Genomic DNA, 12,646 nt, shown 5'->3' with positions numbered 1-12,646 from the left:
ACAACTCAGAAATTAATATTGGTTCAGATTCTTTATTTTGTACAAAACTTCAAAAGACAGACGTCATCAAGATGTGGGGAATCCTTAATTAAGTAAATATTTAATTTGTATATTGTCCTACAGAAGACAGGAAGAAAGAAGATAAACGCGTTGATGTGTATCTATAATTAAAGCTGAGTACATAACTCATTTCTATAATAATAAATTGTTGCATTTGTAATGAGTTTTTGTTATTAATTGCTTTAGAAAAGAAATGTTTTATTTGCGGATGAACAAGCGAAGGCGAAAATAAATGTCGTTCTTTGCAGTCATGTGACATCTGTCTAAGATATGAAGATTCTATTCTTCAATAAAATGATAGATTATCAGAATGTCTATCAGCTTGAACTACTATATTAAAATAAATATTGAAATTGATATTGCTTAGCCTGCATTTCCTCTAATTTTCTTAAATTTTGAAGATATTCTAATTATTTTATATGCTTCCAATAATAAAATGTTTATGATATTTACTTCTTATGAAGACTTTAAATAAAGATATAAATTGACAGAAAAGCTAATATATTGACCATCTAATAAAAGAGAAAAAATGATTTTAGTGATTTCCCCCACAAATCAATGTATAGAATGTGCGTTTCAAAAAGCATATAAAAAACTAATTTGATAGGCAAATCTCATTTTAAAAACAAATACTGAAACCCAAGTATGATATCATTAGTTTACATTTGTTAAAAAAAACCAACATTAATGTTATTATTTTTTAAAAATGATATACAGTTAATCAAATTTACGTTTGACAAGTTGAAAGCAAGAAAAGACTCCCTCCTTAACAACTGGCTCTTAAGTTTCATTTGATCATTAGAAATGCATTCCTAAAGTGTCATAAATAATAGAAACAGAAAAATAGATTTTGACCAAAATCGTGACCATGCCCCTTTAAAACAGTTCTCTAACAGGAAATGTTGATATAAGAACAAGGAAATATAATTCACAAACATATAAAAGAGTTAATACAATTCTTTCAGGAAGAAAATTATTTTAAAAAAACACGCGGAAGAAAATGTAAGTGTATATTTAATTTAATTTTATGCTCATGCGCCTTTTATTGGGGACACATTGTTTTTGTCCAATATGTCCTCTCTTTGCGTAATAAGCCTAAATAGTTGTGATAAATTATCTGAAAATAACACGTACATCAATTTAATCTAAATTCGATTTGGATTGACTTTAATAAATCGGATATGTTCAGTCCTATCCCTACTTATCCGCGTTATTAGAATTTCCGTTAACCAAACAGCTTCTTTGTGTTTTTAAACCATTTATATAAATATCCTGTTACATCCTGTTACATGTAAATGTTCTTAATTCTTTACATTTTTATGAATATAAATGGCGGTTGGTTATAGAAATTGCCGAGACGTTTTGTTGGAGCAAGCAATAGATGATGCTCAGAATAGTATGTTATGTCATGGTCGTTATAAAATCAACATTCACGAAATTATGTTTTGTAAGATTTTTATATTTGGTAAGGTTTTTAACATTTTTTGTTAATAATATTTAAAAAAAATGCAATACTTTTAAAGTTAGAAAACTGCAGTACCAGCATGGTAAAGGTCCTTACAATATCTTTATCCTGGATACATCATCAAGTCTTGGCGAACAAGGTTTTACACAGTTGAAGGAAACGTTTATTGCTATTGTTGATGGTAATGTATATTGTTTGAATCATGTAATGATTAAAGTGTTCTTCTAAAAAAAACAAGCATATAAAATGATTTATTATTTAAACAAAAAAATATCTTTGATCGTTCTTTCACATTCCCTAACTTGCATATAAATACAAAATTGGAATTGTATTATTTTTATTCTGCATCTATCATTACAACGAAAACTCGTAATCATTTTATGTTTTGTTTTGAAATCATATCAAAACGTTCCCTTGAAGTTATAAAGAAGCTTCTTTGTTACAAACTGCTAGTTGCAGAATTATTATGACAGACAGAAAGTTGTTAATCCAAGGACAGCATGTCTGTAATTGTAATTATTCTTTGATTCTTTCTTTGTTTAGAATACTCTAAACATCCAGACATTGAAGAGAATGTGGCAGTTATTGTGTGCGGGCGACAAACCAAGTTTGTACGCTACTATTCCAACCAATACGAAGATATCAGACGTTGTCTAGGTATGTTGGTCTGATGTAGTAGTTATTGTGTAATAAAATGAATTGATTAATTATAAACAAATATCTATTAGACTTTCTTTTAAGTGTGATTTCTTTAAATCGAAACATATCGGTATATAAAATACATTGAGGAACCTAATTTTAAAATTAATCGTTCTTAAAATCGGGATTACTGAAATGTCTAATAATTAAATGCTGAAAATGTACTGACGTTTTCAGATGAAGTTGAGCTTGGGGGTCCATGTCCCTTAGCCACGGCCTTTTTAATTTCGCAAGGTGGACTCGGCGAAATCACAGGTTGATATTTTCAATACTTTTGTAATATTTTGAATGGTGTTCACATAACATTCATCTACTTTTGTAGCTTGCTTTACTTTAACAATTCACTGTCGCTCAATTATTTATTCCCACATGAGTTTCTGCAAAAAGAAAAAAATATAAAATACTTACAGGTTATTCACGGATAATGGGAGATTTTCACGTTCGCCCAAGACTAGTTCTCATTTCGAATGGAAAACAAACGGATTTAGCAGACATTAATTCCGAAATTTTACCAGAAGAAGTGGACACTGACGAAGTGCTGTAATCGTTTAACATTTGGTTGTGTATAATATTAAGCGGGGAGGGGGGGGGGGTAGGCGGAAAGTGACTTTTGTTTATGGAGTAAATCGCTAAATGTCATGCATATTCATTAATCAACAGGTACATTCATATATGCGCTAATTCAAATCCACGCTAACTTATTAAAAGACAATTTTCGTCAAATATTGTACACGTTAAATATATTACACTAAAAATACCATTTATTCTTAAAACTTATATTTGATTGCTTAAAGGATTCTTAGAGGTCCAATACGACCACCAAATTAGTTTTTGAGTTCTATTTTATTTATTCAAGTATGTTCATAGGCGCCCGGGTCAAACATACAGCACATGTTTAAATGTAAAACAAAAGAGAAAATTCGAAACATATCTATTTTTTTCTTGATTTTTTAACTACATGTAACCTTTCATTAATTCTAGGTATTTTTGAGGTTTGCAGGATGAAACATTACTGCATACCAACAATTTTTCCATGATTTTAAAATTGTCTTATCAATACGATAATTATTCAAAAAAGTATTTTAAAAGATACTATGTGTTCATAACACTTGAATAAGTTGAGTTTTCACAGTTCAATGTTCACAATGCTAAACAATGGTACCGATTCTTTTTTTAATAACTTTTTTTTGTATTCAGCAACAGAGATATACACATAAACATGGCACGAGAATTGTTAACCAAAAAAAAAAAAACTTTAAGCTCTGTATACCTCTTATAACTGAGAAACTAACGCTAACATTTCGTAGGACCATTGAAAATATTATATTCAACCATTGTAAATATTAGTATTTGAAAAGTAAATTGTTTAGAAGAAACTGCGACCATGCCCTTTTAAGTAAAAAATAGCGCTGTATTTGATCCTCTTGACAATCTTTTCATTTTATTAATTTTTAGGAGGTGATTTTAATCAACTCTCCTATGCAGTTACTCTGGCAAACCGACAGTGAAACAGTGTTTGGACCTAAGCACAAATCATCATCGCTGACTTAAATCTTGATAAATTCGGTGTACTGCATGCTGTACCATTGGTTTAAAAAAAAAAACACGTATTTATAAATACCTTGAAAATAGTAAGATTTTATATAGTACGAACAGTTTAATTGTTGTTGTTTTTTGTGTAGTTGTATGTATTCCTACGCCAGAGTTCAATATAGTCTCGTTCAACCAGACGCTCTGCGGTATCCGTATATCTCCGACAAGAAAAAAGTCTCTCTTGGTAGTCCGAGATTAACGGAGACAGCCGAGCGTCTGGTTGAACAAGACTAGAATTCAATATTGCTTGGATCCAGACGTGTTCAATTTTCGAAACATTTCGATAACTGATACACAGTTTGATGGAGTTTATTCTATCTTTAAATGTTACACAACATGATTCATATGGGGTTTTCTCAAAATTATTGTTGTAAAAGTTGGAGAATTCATATTATAACTATGTGCGTAATTCAAATACAGATTAGAAACTACTTGCCAGGCAAAATAACATATCGTTGATTTTAATATTGATAATAATCAATAAATCAACTCCCGCCAGTATTTCAGTACTTTGATTAATTTTACTATCATATGCATTAAAATACAAAAACATACACTTTTTTCGTTAAATGTAGACTTTGAAGTTAATTTCTAGACATTTTGTCATTAATAGTTAAGCTCATATCAAAAGACGGTAGTTAGGTCTGTTCCAAATTGTAATTACCGCTTTCCATCAAAACCTCTTTTTATTTTACATTGTTTTTCACTTAGAATAGTAATCTTTTGCTTGAAGTGACGAGAGCGTTGGGTAGATTTCATCCAATATTTTGTATCCCAGTTGGAAAGAATCCTGATTTGGTACATGTTACTTTATTACTTGAATCAATTATACCTGTTCTTGTACTGCTTATCTTCTGGATATCCGAAAAACATAATCTTTTTATAATCATTCTTTATTACAGATAACATTAGGATTTTTAAGCTGGGAAAATCATCAATTCAAATCAAGCAAGACAGTTTGCTAGATATTCTAAAAATATGGTAACATATTAAAATACTAAATTCAAATGATGTTATGTTAACGTTTTGTTAAGAATTCAGAAAATCATTTTTGGATTTCACTTTTAAAGATCCTTCCGTTTTGTCTGTGCTTATATTGTTGACAAAATTATAAAGCCATTGATTTGTATGTATGAATTAACATGGTTGTTTTTCATTATATTCGTCCTACATTATCTTTATGCTCCTCTGTAGAATATTTACAATTATTTTTTATTCCATTTAACAGAGGACAGTTTCAATGTTATCATTTGCAATGAAGAATGATGGCAATGATAGAGAAAGAATCATGACATCACTTGTGTGCACTTTTCCGGACAGTTATTTTACGGAGATGGACCAGGTCTTACTTTTATTCGTTCTTAAAATTCATTTATTTTCTCTTAGCACAGTTCTCTCATCCTAAACACTAGAATAGGACACATCATACTTGTACGTAATGTAAATACATAAAGTTAATTTTATCCTATCTCGTCCCGCATTCTACAGCCTATCAAATTAAAGTATAAATTTCAAAATATAGATTGCAAAACAAAATTTTAACACTTTGTACATTTACTGTATCATTTGGTAACAATCTATATACTGTAAAAATTATTGTAAGTTTATTGTTTTATATTTTAATTGCACATACGAGATTATGCACGTTTTGTTTTAAGAAAAAGGGTTTGGATACATGTACATCTCCCTTGACAAAATTGTTGTTGTGTAAATAAACAAAATTGACTGAGCAACGTAAAAAATGTAATAATATTTTTCCGAGAAATGCAATTTGAGTTTATTTTCTTATCATATCGATAATTATGTTACTGTCAATTATCATCGATACTAAACCTTATGATAAAAAAAGACGTAAGTTTTTTATCGTCATGCCTGCACATCAAGATCACGGCGACTTTCTTTCAATTTTAATAATCTGTAATAGTTAATTTTCAAAGATTTGCATATTTGATACTTTGAGGCTTAGGATAATATAAAATTGGTTAATTGATGCATATAAGATTTAGGGCATGGTGTCCTGAAACACAGACTTCTCTTTATATTCTGTTTTTATGTCTTCGAATATATGCAGGGTTTTTTTTTTGGTGAGTTTTTAAACATTTTAGGAGAGTTTTATTAATGTACATTTTATTGTTAAAAAATAAAAGCTGTCGGTTAGGTTAGCGATTTAGCCCATTGGCATCTTGTTAAATGTTTTCTTTCATTTTTAATACACGTAGGCGACTTTGCAATGTATATTAACGTCGAATAATAGCATAATGTACATGTTGTATTGGGGCATTGATGAAATAAAGCTCGAGTTTATTTGTTGGTATCATTATAGTCTGTCCCAAGATATTCATGCAGCACATTTGGACGATTTTTAAAAAAAATACACATACCTGTGAAAGAAGTGCAAATTGTAATAGTTAAAAGGGATAATTTCCAAGATAATTTCACTGACACATTATCAACTGTCACTCAGAAAAATTCACATGAATGAAAACAGATTCCATACGGAGATTTATAATGGGGAATGTTTACATCTTCACGCCATTCGGAATACATCGCACAATTTTTCAACGTTATCATCAGGGCTTGCTGCAATACAAAATCTCCGTAGACATCACATTTTTTAGCATTGTATTGAAACCTCATAAGCTAACAGGGGCGTTTCGACTGAGAAATCTTGGAAAATTTTTATACTTTTGAATGAACATCGTTTGAAGCCTGAGGTATTTATAAATATCGAGCAATTAAGCAAAATGTGAATCCAAGAAATCTTGGGATAGACTATAGGTAGATGTAAGGAGTAGCTGCAACAAAATGCGTAAAATGTGAAAATGAATGCAGTTATGAAAATGGAATATTAGTCATTTTTTTCAGGATGATATTTTTGAAATATGCTCGAGAAAGCCTTTGTATTGTTGAATGTACTGGAAGAAATTGAGGATGACGAGGATCTATACAATGAACGGGATCCTAACATGCCTCCTCTAGGATCCAGGGTCAGACGTGGTCGTGACTGGCAATGGGGGAACCAAGATAGATTCGGTCCTGGTACAATTGTGTGACATTCTAAAGAAGGCAAATTGAAAATTCTAATATAGTTAACAAATGGTTTAACTTATAATATTTATGATTCTATGACATACAGCTATAACGTTTAATATAACTAGTAAGTTAAATGTACCTAATAAAGTATATATAAAAATGTGTAGTCTTTATAACAGGCACATCTTTTTACTGTAATGATTTTTTAAAGGCGGTTGGTTAAAAGTAGAATGAGACATGAATTCGACCACAGTTTACCATTATAGATATGGATCTAATCATAACGAAAACGATAAATACGACGTAAAGGTATGCAATGAACCAAGACTATTGGAGAATCAGTTAATTCGCTGTCTCGTAACAAGAGGTATGATATGAACTTTGTATGAATGTTCTTAAATTGATTAAAAGATATAGTATATATCAACAACATGCGTTTTGAAACGATGCACGGGCAATGAATCAAATACTCAGCTCAGTAAGGAGAAATATATTTTTTCAAGGACACTTTGCTATAAAAATTAAAAGAGGTCGTGTTACTGTGAACCGGTAAGACCTAAGTAAAGTTTTCTTACTTTACTCATTATTCTGTTATATCCTGCAGGTCCAGATTTGAATTGGCATGACCAGGATGGAGGTGTTGAACCTGTCGATTCAGTGCTTTCAGTCAGAGCCAATGGAGTCCTTGTATGTATTAAATAGCAGTCTTTTGCAAAATACGAAAAAAAGAGTACAATATTTTGAGTTCCATGTGGATTTTTATACAGTATTTTTGTAGCAAAGAGGTTCGATTTACATGTTTTAGGACCTTTTATCCTTGCTTCAAGTTTCAAATATTTAAAGCAAATTTAGCAACATTCAATAAAAACACATAAAAATGAAATAGAGCAATAGAGGAGAAATAAGTGGGAACAAAACATTGTGCTGAAGGTTTCCCTAAAAAGTCTATTTCGATATAGAATATGAAAAGCTTCCTAGATTTTCAAAAATGGAGCATTTTTTTCTATATGTGTTGCGGTCTTTTGTGTTGTTCTAAATATACCATTCTGATATCATTTATTGGATATATATATTTGAAAAGTTCATGAAAACATTTCATTAGCTATTTTGTTCATTGACAATTTGCTAAAGTAAATGAATATTTAATCTGCATTGTGATATTTTTCGAAAGGTTGGGTTTTTGGGGTTGTTGCTACGGCTTTAAATCAAATAACTGTACCGTAGATCGGTGCAGGTTTGCGGTACAATTGTAGACAATATAAAATTGCCTGGCGTTTCAAAATTGTTTTTAACGAACTAAATAAAATAAGGCAATTAAACTACAATATGTAATAGATGTTCACATGTTAGTCTTTTTTATATACATGTACATGGTGAGTTTGCTATTAATTAACTTTTTGATCAAAATGCCATACATTTAGATAAGACCTAGTGACATAAAAAATTAAACTTTTCCTGCAATTCATTTACATATTCATTTATTATTTATTATCATTATTATTATTATTATTTATCAATTCATTTTTTAAATATAAAATAACTTATTTCAAGCATTTTTTTTATTCTCAAAAAGCATTGACCAGTAAAGATGTATTCATCCTAGACTTATGAGTGACAGTTTTTCTTATTTAACGCTGCGCTTTATTTGTTGTTTATAAAAGAAAATGCATATTAGTTAAATTGAACGAGTAAATTTAGACTTCTGACCACCTCAAATATTGCTATTGCTGTAAATGAGATTGTTTAAATAAATGAAAAATGATCAGTTGGTTTACAATATACGAGACAATTTGGTTGTCTGAAACACTTTTAAAAATGTTTAATTTTGGAGGAGAAATTTTAATCTTATTGCTTGTTGTTTTTGCTTTCTTTAGACACTTTTCTTCTTTTTTATCGAGATCATTTTGTTAAATATTTTGTTAAACAGCGAATGATTTAAGATTTATATCATTTACCGTTAGTGGTCGAGGGAAAAATTATCAAATTGATTAATACATGTTTATCAAACTTATTGCTAATTTCAATTATAAGTTATGATCTGACCACTAGTTTAATTGATATCTAAGGTACGTTGGCAAAACATTCTAAGTAATCGACACCTCTACAGATTTGGTCATCATGGAAGATTTGAGGTCCAACTTTGGTAATGTTGAATTTTAATAGTCTCGCAAAATTACGTGCATCTCCCTTCTCCAATCAATTCAACTTGTTCTTTTCATTTTTAAGTTTATATTACAATGACTTACAGAAATTATACAGTAGCACTTCTGCTTTAGTCACATAACTCCGATAAAACTCTTTAGGGATTTGTCTCTCTTCGACTATATTATTATTAGGTTAATGACTGACTGTCTATGAAAAATAAAAGGTCGTGAAAATTCACAGATTTTTTTTTTGGGGGGGGGGGAGGGGATCGAGAATTGAGCGTATTTTTGTCTGTTTATATATATATATATATATATATATATATATATATATATATATATATATATATATATATATATATATATATATAAACACTCTATATACACACTTTATATACACACTATAATGTGTAAAATTCATATCACACTTTAATCTGTAAATTTTACACTTTAATCTGTAAAATTCACACTTTAATCTGTAAAATTCACGTTTTAATCTGTAAAATTCACATTCTTAAGAGTAAAATTCACACTTTAACCTGTAAATTTTACACGTTAACCTGTAAATTTTACATTTTACTTTGTAAAATTCTCACTTTAAAGTGTAAAATTCACACAATTTAATCTGTAGAATGTTAAATTTACAGATTAAAGTGTTGAAATAAACTAATGTGAAGTGCATATGTGACACTTATACGCTTCAGTATTTAACTGATTGTGTTCATTTATTGCCTTAAAAGTGCCTCCAAACACATTATCGAGCAATCGTTCTGACACCGTTTTATCATAATCATGTACGTATACTTTAAAAAAAAGTTTTTGTATGTCGGACAATGTTTATATTATTAAATGATTATCTTAACATATGATGATTCTGATTTTCTAACGTCTTAAGATTTTATTTTTATTTTTAAATTTATCTTTTGACAAAAAAATTTAAAAACACGTGAAACACGCTTTAATCATTCTTAGTTCAATTTCATTTCTGTAGTGATCCGTTTTCGCCCAAGAGCGTTTTGTTTCACAAAGATCAAATGCGTAGAGCTGCGTTACATTACCCAGAGGAACATGTATCTGGAGCTACCAAAGGTATTAAAAAAAATGTTGAAAAAAAATCAGCTAGCTGTAGCTGATAAATGATAAAAGTAGACGTTTAAAATTTTAAAGCTATATTTTAACACAGACGATGACAGATTGTCCGCTGGATACAGTGCTGAAGAGTCAGTGAAAACATTGTCGTCCGCTGACCCAGAAACAAAGCCTGTGCTACATATAAATAAAGGAAAATACTTCAAAAATGACAATTCATCCGCTGACATAGAAACAGATGGACCGAGTTCATTAAGATCAATGAATCGATGGTTTTGGAAAGACGACAAAGGGGATTGGAATCCATTCCGGAGTGAAATGAATGACAGAGTAAACAAATATTACAAACGTGACCCCAAGTCAACTGTTGTTGTCACGATCCAGGATCAATAGTAAGTTAAAATGGTGATTTCCCTTGGAGTTTTTTAAGAATGATTATTGTCCTTAATCAAAACTTATCAAAGGAATGCATATGATTAGAAAATGAAATTTGCAAATATAAAAATGGTGTTTGAACTACCAAATGACGAAGTGAACGTCATAATCAAGAATTCAAAACTTTTAAATACCGATTATCACATGCTGAGCGTTTTCGATATTAAACAATAATCGTTCAGTTTTTAAAACCCAGAGATTTTTTTTAACATTAAATTGAGCTTTCTTTCCAAGTTAAATTGTGGTGTGAGAGGAACATAAAGAGTTAGAGCCTTCCTTCAGGTCAATCAGGTGATAATAGTCGTGAGTTGTGTATTTCCGCCTGTCTGTAAGTCAATCCTTTTCAGTTAGGGTAATTTTTCGATAAGTGTATCATTTGATTTTAAACCTTGAAGCTTTTTAACCTAAATTCAAGTTTAAGTTCAGAGGATTGGTTATAGAAACGGGATACATTGTACAGAAATTGATTTGAAGATTCTCCATTAGTTTTTTCTTTGTTTCTAATCAGGTTCATTCTTTTAAAAGTTATTAAATTTAAGGCGTAATGTAATCAATATAATGTCTAATGTGATATTTAAGTTACTACCAATTGAGCAACTTTAATTGCAAAAATGATTTTAGCTAACCTGAGCTGAAAGCATTCTCAGAGAGAGTAGATTCAAGTCTGTTCAAAATATGATCCCTTGGGGAAGAGTGGGGCCACAATTGTAAGAAATTTGGAATTTTACATTTAAAAAAAATAAACATTTCTTGTAAACTTAACTTTTATTATACATAGTTTAACAAAATGCGAGCATCTGATTCTCAATTGCTTAGAACCTGGACAGTTTTCACCACCAGTAGCTTAAAATATGATATAGGGTTAAATATGTTTGTTTAAGATCTTCCTGAAACTGTAATACTCATTATATGATAAGATTTTGAAATGATCTTTATTTTAAAAAAAGGGCTCAAAATAATAATATCTGAAGAAAAATTTGAAAATATTTCTATATCTTTATCCTAATACATTATCCAGATATTTTGTATATGACTCCATAAATCTGATTTCTTTACTGTTATTATTGCTCAGGTGAGCAGTGCTGCCCAAAGGCCTCTTGTTGTAGGATATAAGCTAATGCTAATATATTTTTATGTCGATTTTTACATAATACAGCAAAATATTGTACAAACAATGCATGCATACAGTTTGGTTATATTAAATCAATACTGATATTTGTCGTTTTGAGAAAAGAGATTGTATTTTAAAATAATAGGGTAACATTTTTAAAATTGGGAATGACGTTAGATATTATACTATTTATATCTTGGTCCATTTTTCTAGATTGAGGTAATGTAATCACTAAAGCAGACCGTTATTAATTTTATTAGGGAGTTTTTATAATCAAACTTTCATTAATATTATAGATATATGGAAGTTTTATTTCTTTAAAAATGGCAACATTGTATTGAAATCATTGAAGAGATAAATGTTTTTAATTTTTAAATCTATCTTAGTTACAGAGTGGTATTGGCAAAACTCGTACAGATAAACCTGAAGACAAGGGAGGTGTTCGAAGTGAAATTAGTGACAAATGAGTTGAATTCATAGAATAAAAACAGTAATTGCTGATTGTTGACATCTAAGCTTATCAATAATGTTGATTATACAATTTGATGACGAACTAATATTCAAATCAAGATGCAGCGAGAGAGAAAAAGTAAAAGAGAGTTGATTTTCAAAAAATGTTTGATGAACAATTTAGCGAAATAAACTTCATTAGCGCACAATTATTCAAATGTTCAAAAGGTAAATATTCCTATATATGTCAATTATATAGTTTCAGCACGATTACAACAAGAAGACCTTAATAAAAACAAAGACATCTGTAAGAGGAGCTTGACATCAGGAATACCATATAAAACTGAATGTGACCAAAAGAGTGAATACTTTTTCGATGATGCTTATATCTTTTTCTGCAATGTTGCCACCTTTATATCTGGCATGAATCACCTAAGGAAGCATTCTATTATCTAAATGAAAAAATGACAATAACAAACCATGAACCATCTCAAATTCCATTAAACGAAATACAAATTCAAAGCAGAGCAACACAGACCTCCAAAAAGATAGAGGTAGGATCAGGTG

The 12,646-nt window shown here is 29.9% G+C and overlaps 1 pseudogene; it reads left to right on the top strand.

Moving 5' to 3' along the window:
• Positions 1–1,389: 1,389 nt before the first annotated feature.
• LOC128177146 (uncharacterized) lies at positions 1,390–12,373 on the top strand (annotated as a pseudogene).
• Positions 12,374–12,646: the final 273 nt, after the last annotated feature.

The sequence above is a fragment of the Crassostrea angulata genome, chromosome 3, assembly GCF_025612915.1.
Source record: "Crassostrea angulata isolate pt1a10 chromosome 3, ASM2561291v2, whole genome shotgun sequence".
Lineage (NCBI taxonomy): Eukaryota > Metazoa > Mollusca > Bivalvia > Ostreida > Ostreidae > Magallana > Magallana angulata.
The sequence above is the reverse complement of the archived record's forward strand: the minus strand, read 5'-3'. Positions and strand labels throughout refer to the sequence as shown.